Source organism: Lynx canadensis, chromosome A1, assembly GCF_007474595.2.
Source record: "Lynx canadensis isolate LIC74 chromosome A1, mLynCan4.pri.v2, whole genome shotgun sequence".
NCBI classification, from domain to species: Eukaryota; Metazoa; Chordata; class Mammalia; order Carnivora; family Felidae; genus Lynx; species Lynx canadensis.
Window position 1 is genome coordinate 150,185,126 of NC_044303.2, and position 9,231 is coordinate 150,194,356.

A 9,231-nucleotide genomic window follows, 5' to 3' on the forward strand; every position below is an offset into this window, starting at 1 on the left:
TCTAGGATGATTCATGAATTCTGAGGGTATTAAAACTAGAAGGAACAATGGAGATCATCTAATAAAATCTTGCCCTTCTACAAAAAAAAAAGTAGTTGTAAGAAAATATTTTGAAGTGCTGCTTTATCTCTAAGCTGAATTGCTATTGCTGTTTATGATACGAAAAACAGTTGGGTGTGAATTTGATTTCATTTGAAAACTCCAGTAGCATCCATATCTATACTTTAAGTGCAGTGAATGTCACTTATATTCTAGTAACTAGGTTACAGTGGACAAGGGGCAAGGCACTGAACTTGAGCTAGAAGCCTGGAGCTTTGCTTTTACTTTTGTTTCTGACAAGTTGTGTGATTTTGATCACTTACCTTGTCAGATTACTCATGAGTAAATAGTGGTGATTGGACTGCATTCCCTTCTCTTGGACTTTTTAAAGGGGAAGAACTGTAGAATTTTAGTATTGTGGATCCATTGCTTTGCTAACACACAAAGGGATGTTATGGTTAGACTTGGAAATCACACGCACAAATAAAGTTTTCTTAAAATATAAGTCTACAAGGTATGTCCTCTATCTTCCCAATGGTTTGGATTGGTATATGAATAGAAAACACAAAGGAAAATTACAGTAACACCAAGGCAGAGTATCAATAGTGTCAGGTTATCCATATTTTTCTTATATAAACAGACATTTGTAACTCAGCTAAAATAGTGTACACTTAGTCAAGTAGAAAAGATAACAGGGTGAGCCAGAAACTACTACTTTGGGATCTGAGGCAATCAATACTCAAGAAAGCTGCAGGAAGAGTCAAAAACCTTGATTTGTTTAATTGGTTAAAGTGAAAGAAAATATGATTATACAGTATTTTCTGTATGTCTCCACTCAGGTTTTAAAAAATTAACCTCATTTATTGTTGTGCCTCCATATTTGGTTCTATTTGTCTATAAATGATATAACTTTAGTTATAATATTCTGCATCCACTTTTTAACATCTAATTCAAACAAATCTGACAGTGGCTAAGTAACTAGCCATGCAAACACCTGATTCATGTAGCACCTGGGGGGTTATGGCATTAGCTATACTTCCAAAGTCTTTGAGATAAATGGTCTCAATACAAAAGTGTAATGCTATTTTTACAGTGGCATCACAAGTGGCCAGCACCACTGGAATCTGGAAACCCAAATCTGCAAGTCTATGACAGTTGTATTATTTGACAACTCTCACTCACCACTTGTGTTCATACATGCCCGACTCTGACTCAAATGACGTAGATTATAACATGGAGGACAAGAAAAAATTAACAATGGCTGTGCCTGCTAACTAGTGACACAGCTAATTTTGAGAATGGGAAAGGACACTATTTTAAGACCTGTTTGCTCTAGAACATTGCATTTTTCTTTTTAATTTGAAGTCCTTTTCTACTTTACCATGTTTTTGTCTTTGTATTTACCACATCAAATTCTCAGGTATGTTGTAAATACAACTAGAAGTCATGAGAACTGCTTTATCTACCTTACTTACTGATTAGTAATTATCCATCTGTCTAGCTAAGAAGTATTGGAAAGACTTATTTCTCAGAGTTTGAACACTGTTCAGATTGATCCTCTGACAATAAAATCAAACTCTGAGAAATTTCCTTTAGCCTAGCTATTCTATAGTCCATAATGTTATGCTCTCATATACTCATATATACTGATTTACTAATATCTATATATAACTATGTATGCTAACAGAAAACCAAGCAGTGTTGGAAATATCATTGGGTACCACTGTAGACAGGGTATAGACAGCAAGGAATGAAAGCAGAAGAAGAAACAAGGGAGAGGGCAGAGAGACAGGAATACTGGAGACAGAAAAAAAGTAGGGGGAAGTGTAGCAAAAAGTACAGGAAAGGAATTTAAAATAAAAAAAGGATGTTGGGGAGCCTGGGTGGTATAGTCAGTTAAGCGTCTGGCTCTTGGCTTCAGCTCAGGTCACGATCTCATGATTCATGAGTTCAAGCCCTCCCTGGCGTCAGGCTCCGTACTGACAGCATGGAGACTGCTTGGGATTCTCTGTCTTCCTCTCTCTCTCTCCTCTCCACGCACACTCTCTCTTTCAAAACAAATAAATAAACTTAAAAAAAATAGATTAAAAAAAGATTGTTAGTGAGAAGTTTAATGTCCGTTATTTAATACTTGGTGGGACTCCTGGGTGGCTCAGTCGGTTAAGTGTCCATCTTTGGCTTAGGTCATGATCTCGTAGTTTGTGAGTTCAAGTCCCGCATTGGGCTCTGTGCTGACATCTCAGAGCCTGGAGCCTGCTTCAGATTCTGTGTATCCCTCTCTCTCTGCCCCTCCCCTGCTCACGGTCTGACTCTCAATAATAAATAAATGTTAAAAAAAAAAGTTAATACTTGGCCATGTGACTTATTCTCTTATACTTAAAACTGACCTACAGTCTTTCATCATAAAAGCAGCTCATATTAATGATTTATGTGACATATTTGGAAAAATAGTACTTTTGACAGGTTTTTTTGAAGGGTATCATTACCCCCAGTGAAAGAAATAGACACATGAAAATTAAAATAATTCTGGGTATCATTCAATAATCTTTTATAAGTCTTTCTCCTTGCTCAACACAAAAATATCTTACAGTGGGCATCTACTAACATCCTTTAAAAGTAGTAATGGATAAAACAATAGTAAATTGAGTTGCATAATAATACTTACAGAAAGACTTCCTGTAAAAATACTTCCTTAAAATAAAAACTTCTTTCATGTATGGTAACAAATTAATCCTTGGCTTATATATTTTTTATATTTCTATGTTCATTTACTACTTTTGCTCAAAGTATAGTAAGCTTGAGTTTCTGCTCAAAGACTACATTTTGTATTTGTTTTATTTATGGATATGTTCCAAAGTTTTTGGTTTCTAAATTAGTTTATGCCACAAATAGGCTCAACTCATATGCTCAGTTTTCCTACATATCAATTAGTATGTTTAGGCCCCTTCTTGTGTCTGTCCCCAGTGAGTCATGCTCAAGGTAATATGAAAACAAACCTTTAATTAAATATAAAAACATTCTAAAGAACTCCTGAAAATAGTACTGACAGATGTTCATTGAATGTTCTGTTTTCTAATAACTAAAATGCAACTGATTGAAAAGAGAAAAGCATACTTCTTATTCCTTTTGTGCAGTGACTGATAGCGTTTTAACTGCCCAAAGCTTTGTTCATCTCTTTTCATGGTTGATGTCTGCAAAGGTGTTTACTCTATAATTGAAAACTAGGGATATATATTCTTTTTCCACCTGGAAGACCATTTATGTCACTAGCCTCTTCAGATTATTTCTTGCTTATAACCTTGGATGAATTAAATAAAAAAGCTTTGAAATTTGTTCTTTATCAAAACAAATATGTTACAACAGTATCTCTCCTAAGATTTCTGTATGTTCCTAAGATTCTAAAGAAAATATTCTTTTGATTTTTATGACTTGTGCCTCTTGGTAAAATGCAGATATTGCTTAGACATATGAGAAATTTTATGAATTGAAAATGGGATAAAATCATTGATGCCCCAAATGCATAATCAATTATTTAAAAGAAGAAAATTCCCAAAGAGTAGGAAACTGGAAGAAAATGTCTATTTTCTTCATTCCGAAGACGTCCAGAATCTTTATGCTATCCCAATGTTCCCAGAGCTATAACTATACCTGAGTCTGCCCGATTGATTGGTTCTTCGTCACTAAGATTTAATTATGTTAAATGGATCTTAAGAATGTATTTGGAGTTTTCAGCAAGGAAACTCAGGCCCTCTAATTCCTAGGGAACCTTCTCTTATCTAAGAAGTCTGTCTTTTCTGCCTGGGTATGCTGCTTGATAAGAAAAGCATAGGAAACAGTGAGGTAGGTAGAACATAGTGATCAAGTTATTATCAGTTTATAAACAGATAATTTTATATTTTTATTCTATATTCAATTATGGCTTTCTTAGTATTAAAAATGTGGGATTTTCAAGAAAAGAGTGGAAGTAATTTGGGGCAGGGACTTTTTAAGAATTTCTCGTATAACACTGTGTGGACAGCTACTTCTCACCTTCCACCTCCACACGGTCATTAACTCACATTCAGATTAGTAAAAGTAACAGAACAGGGTTGTCAATGTTATTGCTGAGAGAATGTTTAAGGAGACTGATTTTCCTGTAACTATGTAATTCCACAAAGGCCATATACATCGAGACTTTGCGGCCATCTTTATATCTGTAAGCTTGTGAAGTGGCATTAATCCCACTTTGGTAAATAGGCAGATGATTTGGCTTCTCTCAGGCCTAGAATGTTTGGGTCCAAGTGAATTTTCCTATCTTTGGCCGAATAATTCTTTCCTTCAAAAATAGTGATTGATAAACCTGAATAAGACATGGTCCCTCACCTTATATATTTAAACAATTTTATGAGGAAAACAAAGGTGTAAACCAAATGAGGCAAATAATCCACTTAAGCCTGGATCAAATAAGTGAAGGAAAAACAAACGCACTGTGGTATGACCAATGTGGTACTTTGGGTTCTTTGGATCATTCCAAGGAAAATCTAGTTACCTTATTGATGACCATGACTATACCAAGGCTGAATACACAGGCCTTATCACATTTTCCAAATTAACTCATGGCCAAGAAGGCAAGAATATTAGTTTGCCTTCCTTCTGTGTAATGGTAACTCAGACCACATCTCTAGGTGTCATTTCATTTTTACTCATAATTACCAAACATGCTGTTATGTTGACCCAAATCACGGACTTCTTACTTTTTTTAAAATTTATTAAGACTTTGTTTTTTTAGAGCACTTTTGGGTTCACAGCAAAATTGAGGGAAAGCGATAGATCTATATGTATCCCCCTGCCCCCACACTTGCATCACCTCCCCCTTATTGATATCCCCCACCAAAGTGATATATTTGTTACAATTGGTGAAACTACATTTTCAATCATGACCTGAGCTAAAGTCAGATGCTTCATTGACTGAGCCACCCAGGCATAAATCTTGAATAAAGTTTAGATTTGATAGAAAAAAATAGAGGAGGAAGAAACTCTACCAAACTCATTTACAAGCCCAGCATTATCCTGATACCAAAACCAGACAAAATTGTCACAAGAAAAGAAAATGATAAGCCAATATCCCTGATGACAGAGATGCAAAAGCCCCCAACAAAATGTTAGCAAACCAAATTCAACAATACATTAAAAGGATCATACCCCATGATCAAGTTGGATTTATTTCAGGGATCCAAGGATGGTTCAACATCTGCAAATGAATCAATGTCATATACCACATTAACAAAATGAAGGATAAAAATTATATTATCATATCATTAGAGGCAGAAAAAGCATTTGACAAAATTTAACATCTGTTTATGATAAAAACTCTTAACAAAGCTGGTATAGAGGAAACATACCTCAACATATTAAAGGCCATATATGGCAGGCCCATAGTTAACGTCGTATTCAACATTGGATTGGGAATAAGACAAGGATGCCCATTCTCACCACTTTTATTCAACAGAGTATTCAACACAGCAAGTAGGCAATAAAAAGAAATAAAAGGCATCAAAATTGGAAAATGAGAAGTAAAATTGTCACTATTTGCAGATGACATGATACTATATACAGAAAACCTTAAACACTCTGCCAAAAAACTGTTAGAATTAATAAATTCAGTTAAGTTTTAGGATACAAAACCAATACATGAAAACTTGTTGTGTTTCTACAAACAGCAAACTATCAGAAAAAGAAATTAAGAAAACCCATTTACAATTTCATCAAAAGGAATAAAACACCTAGGAATAAATTTACACAAGGAGGTGGAAGTCCTATACTCTGAAAACTATAAGATATTGGTGAAAGAAATCTAAGGTTACAAAAATAAGTAGGAAGGTATTCCATTCTCGTGGATTGGAAGAATTAATAGTTAAAAATATCCGTACTACCTAAAGCAATTTAGGATTCAGTGCAATCTCTATCAAAATTCCTATGTCCTTTTTCACAGAAATAGAACAAACAATCCTAAAAATTGGTATGGAAACACAAAAGACTCCAAATGGTCAAAGCAATCTTGAGAAAAAAGAACAAAGCTGAAGGCATCGTGCTTCCTGATTTCAAACTATATTACAAAGCTGTAGCAATCAAAACAATATGGTATTGGCATAAAAATAGACACATAGCTCAATAGAACAGAATAGAGAGCCCAGAAATAAATCCATGCATATATAGTCAATTAATTTACGACAGAGGAGTCAAGAATATACAATGCGGAAAGGACAGTTTCTTTCACCAAAAATGGTGTTGGGAATATTGGACAGCCACATGCAAAAGACTGAAATTGGGCCACAATCTTACAACATACACAGAAGTGAACTCAAAATGGGTTAAAACCTTGATTGTAAGACCTAAAACCATAAAACTCCTTGGAGAAAACACAGGCAACTTGACATAGGTCTTGGGATGATTTTTTGAATCAGAAGCAAAAATAAACACGTGAGACTACATCAAACTATAAACTTCTGCACAGCAAAGGAAACCATCAACCAAATGAAAATGCAACCTAATGAATGGGAGAAAATATTTGCAAACCATATATCTGATAAGAGGTTAGATCCAAAATATACAAAGAACACATACAACTAAATAGCAAAAAAAAAAAAAAAAATCCAGTTAAAAATGAGAAGAACTGAGTAGACATTCTTCTAAAGAAGTCATACAGAATGGTCAACAGATACATGAAAAGATTGTCTATATCTTTAATCATCAGAGAAATGCAAATCAAAACCACAATCACCACACACCTGTTCGAATGGCTATTATCCACAAGACCAGAAATAGTAAGTGTTGGTGAAGACATAGAGAAAAGGGAAGCCTTAATGCACTGGTGCTGAGAAGGTAAATTGGGGCAGCCACTAGGGAAAACAGTATGGAGGTTTCTCAAAAAATTCAAAATAGGACTACCATATGATCCAGCAATTTCACTTCTGGGTATTTATCCAAAGAAAACAAGAAAACCCATTTGAAAAATAAAAAAAAAAAATCAAAACAACTTTTCCTGTAGGAGCTAGTAAGGTTGAGAGAAGCATGACCACCTTCTCTTCCTGCCATGGCGTGCGCGTGCCCACTGATATCAACGTACTCTGAAAAAGGGGAGTCATCTGGCAAAAATGCCACTTTGCCTGGCATGTTTAGGACTCCCATTTGACCAGGTATTGTGAACTTTGCTCACCCCAACTTGTGCAAAAACAATGGACAGTCCCATGCTGTCAGTGAATTAGCAGGCCATCCAACCAGTGCTGAGGCGTGGGGTTCACGTTGCCCGCGAGAGTTGGAAGCAGTGGGATTCACAGTTCTGGCCAAGGTACTTTTGGAGACATGTGGTGGGGGCTGAATGTTTGCACAAACCAAAACCTGGTGCCATTGTCACTGCATGGTGAACACAGCACACGAGTGATATGCCATCTGCTCTTCCCCCGCTGCCTCGGCCTTCCCAGCTCTGGTCATGTCTTCATGTCATCCTACTGAGGGAACTCCTGGACCATTTTTGGTGGTTGAAGGTACAGTTGAAGGCTACAATAAGACCAAGCAGGTTGTTTTGCTTCTTAAGAAACTTAAGGCCTGGAGTGATAGCAAAAAGTTCTGTGCCTCTCAGCAAATGAGAGCTGGCAGGGGCAAAATGAGAAGCTGTTGTTGTATCCATCGCAGAGGACCCTGCCTCATCTATAACGAGGGACACCATATCATCAACACCTTCAGAAACATCCCTGGAATTACTCTACTTAATGCAAGCAAACCGAACATTTTGGAACTTGTTCCTGGTGAGCATGTGGGACATTTCTGCATTTGGACTGAAAGTGCTTCCCATAGGTTACATAATCTGCATGGCACTTGACATAAAGCTGCCTCCCTCAAGAGCAACTACAGCCTTCTCATGCACAAGTTGCTCAGTACAGACGTTACCAGAATCTTGTAAAGCCCAGAAATCCAGAGAGACCTCCGAGCACCACACAAGAGGATTCATCACAGTCCTAAAGAAGAATCCGCTGAAAAAGCTGAGAATTGTGTTGAAGCTAAACCCATATGCGAAGACTGCAAGCCAGAACACCGTTCTTTACCAGAGTAAGAATCACAGACTCCAGATGGATGAGGCAGCTGCAGCATTAGAAGCCAAATCAGATGAGAAGGGAGCCTGTGACAGGGAAGAAAGGAAAGGACAGAAAGGGAAGGGAAGGCGAAAGGGAAAGGGAAAGGAAAGGAAGAAGCAGAGGAAGCCTCTGGGGGAAAAAAAGTTGCAGCTACCAAGAAACCAGCAGCTGAGAAAAAGCCTGCAGAAAAGAAACCCACACACCACAGAAGAAAAGAAACCTGCTGTGTAAACTTAAATGTGTTTATTCCATAAATGCCCAATCATTTTTGACAGCTAATTTTGAATAAATATCTGATAAAAAGGTAGTGAGGGGGAAGAAAAGATCCAAACAGTATCGTATTGGCATATATCACCTCTGTGTTCACTGCAGAGTTATTTACAATAGCTAAGACATGGACACAACCTAAGTGTCCATCGATGGATGAATAAAGAACGTGTGGTTCTTTATTTAAACACAATAATATTCAGCTATTAGAAGAGTGAAAACTTGCTATTTGTGACAATATGGGTGGACCTAATAGGCATTATGCTAAGTGAAATAAATCAGAGAGACAAACACCATGTGATCTCTCTTACACGTGGAAACTTAAACAAACAAGCAAACAAAACAAGCTTAGAGATACAGAGAACAGATTGGTGGTTGTCAGAGATGGAGGCTAGGAAGTGGGAGAAATGGGTGAATAATTTTTAGTTTAAATAAATTGAATTAACAATAAATTTCTAAAGTTAAGCAATTAAAATCCAAAAGTAGATTCAAAAATGATACATCATCACCAAGATATAGTCCACAAAATCAAAGATACTTGAATAATAGAAAAGCAATAAATAAAAATCCATTACATTATAAAATTAGAGAAGTATCATATGATCATCTTCATTGATATCAAATGATTTTTGACAAAATTCACAGCAATTCTTGTTCCAATCATTCAGATGGACTTTTCCTGTAACATCATTAAGCATATATGTGAAGTATATGCATATACATGTATATCTCATCATATATATACAGATATGCATATAGTTGCACACATATCAGTATATAGACATATATACATATGTATTCACATGTGTATGTG

At 36.2% G+C, this 9,231-nt stretch overlaps 1 pseudogene; it reads left to right on the plus strand.

Annotated features, from left to right (window-relative positions):
- Positions 1-6,997: 6,997 nt before the first annotated feature.
- Positions 6,998-8,573, plus strand: LOC115520141 (annotated as a pseudogene).
- The last annotated feature ends 658 nt before the right edge of the window (positions 8,574-9,231 follow it).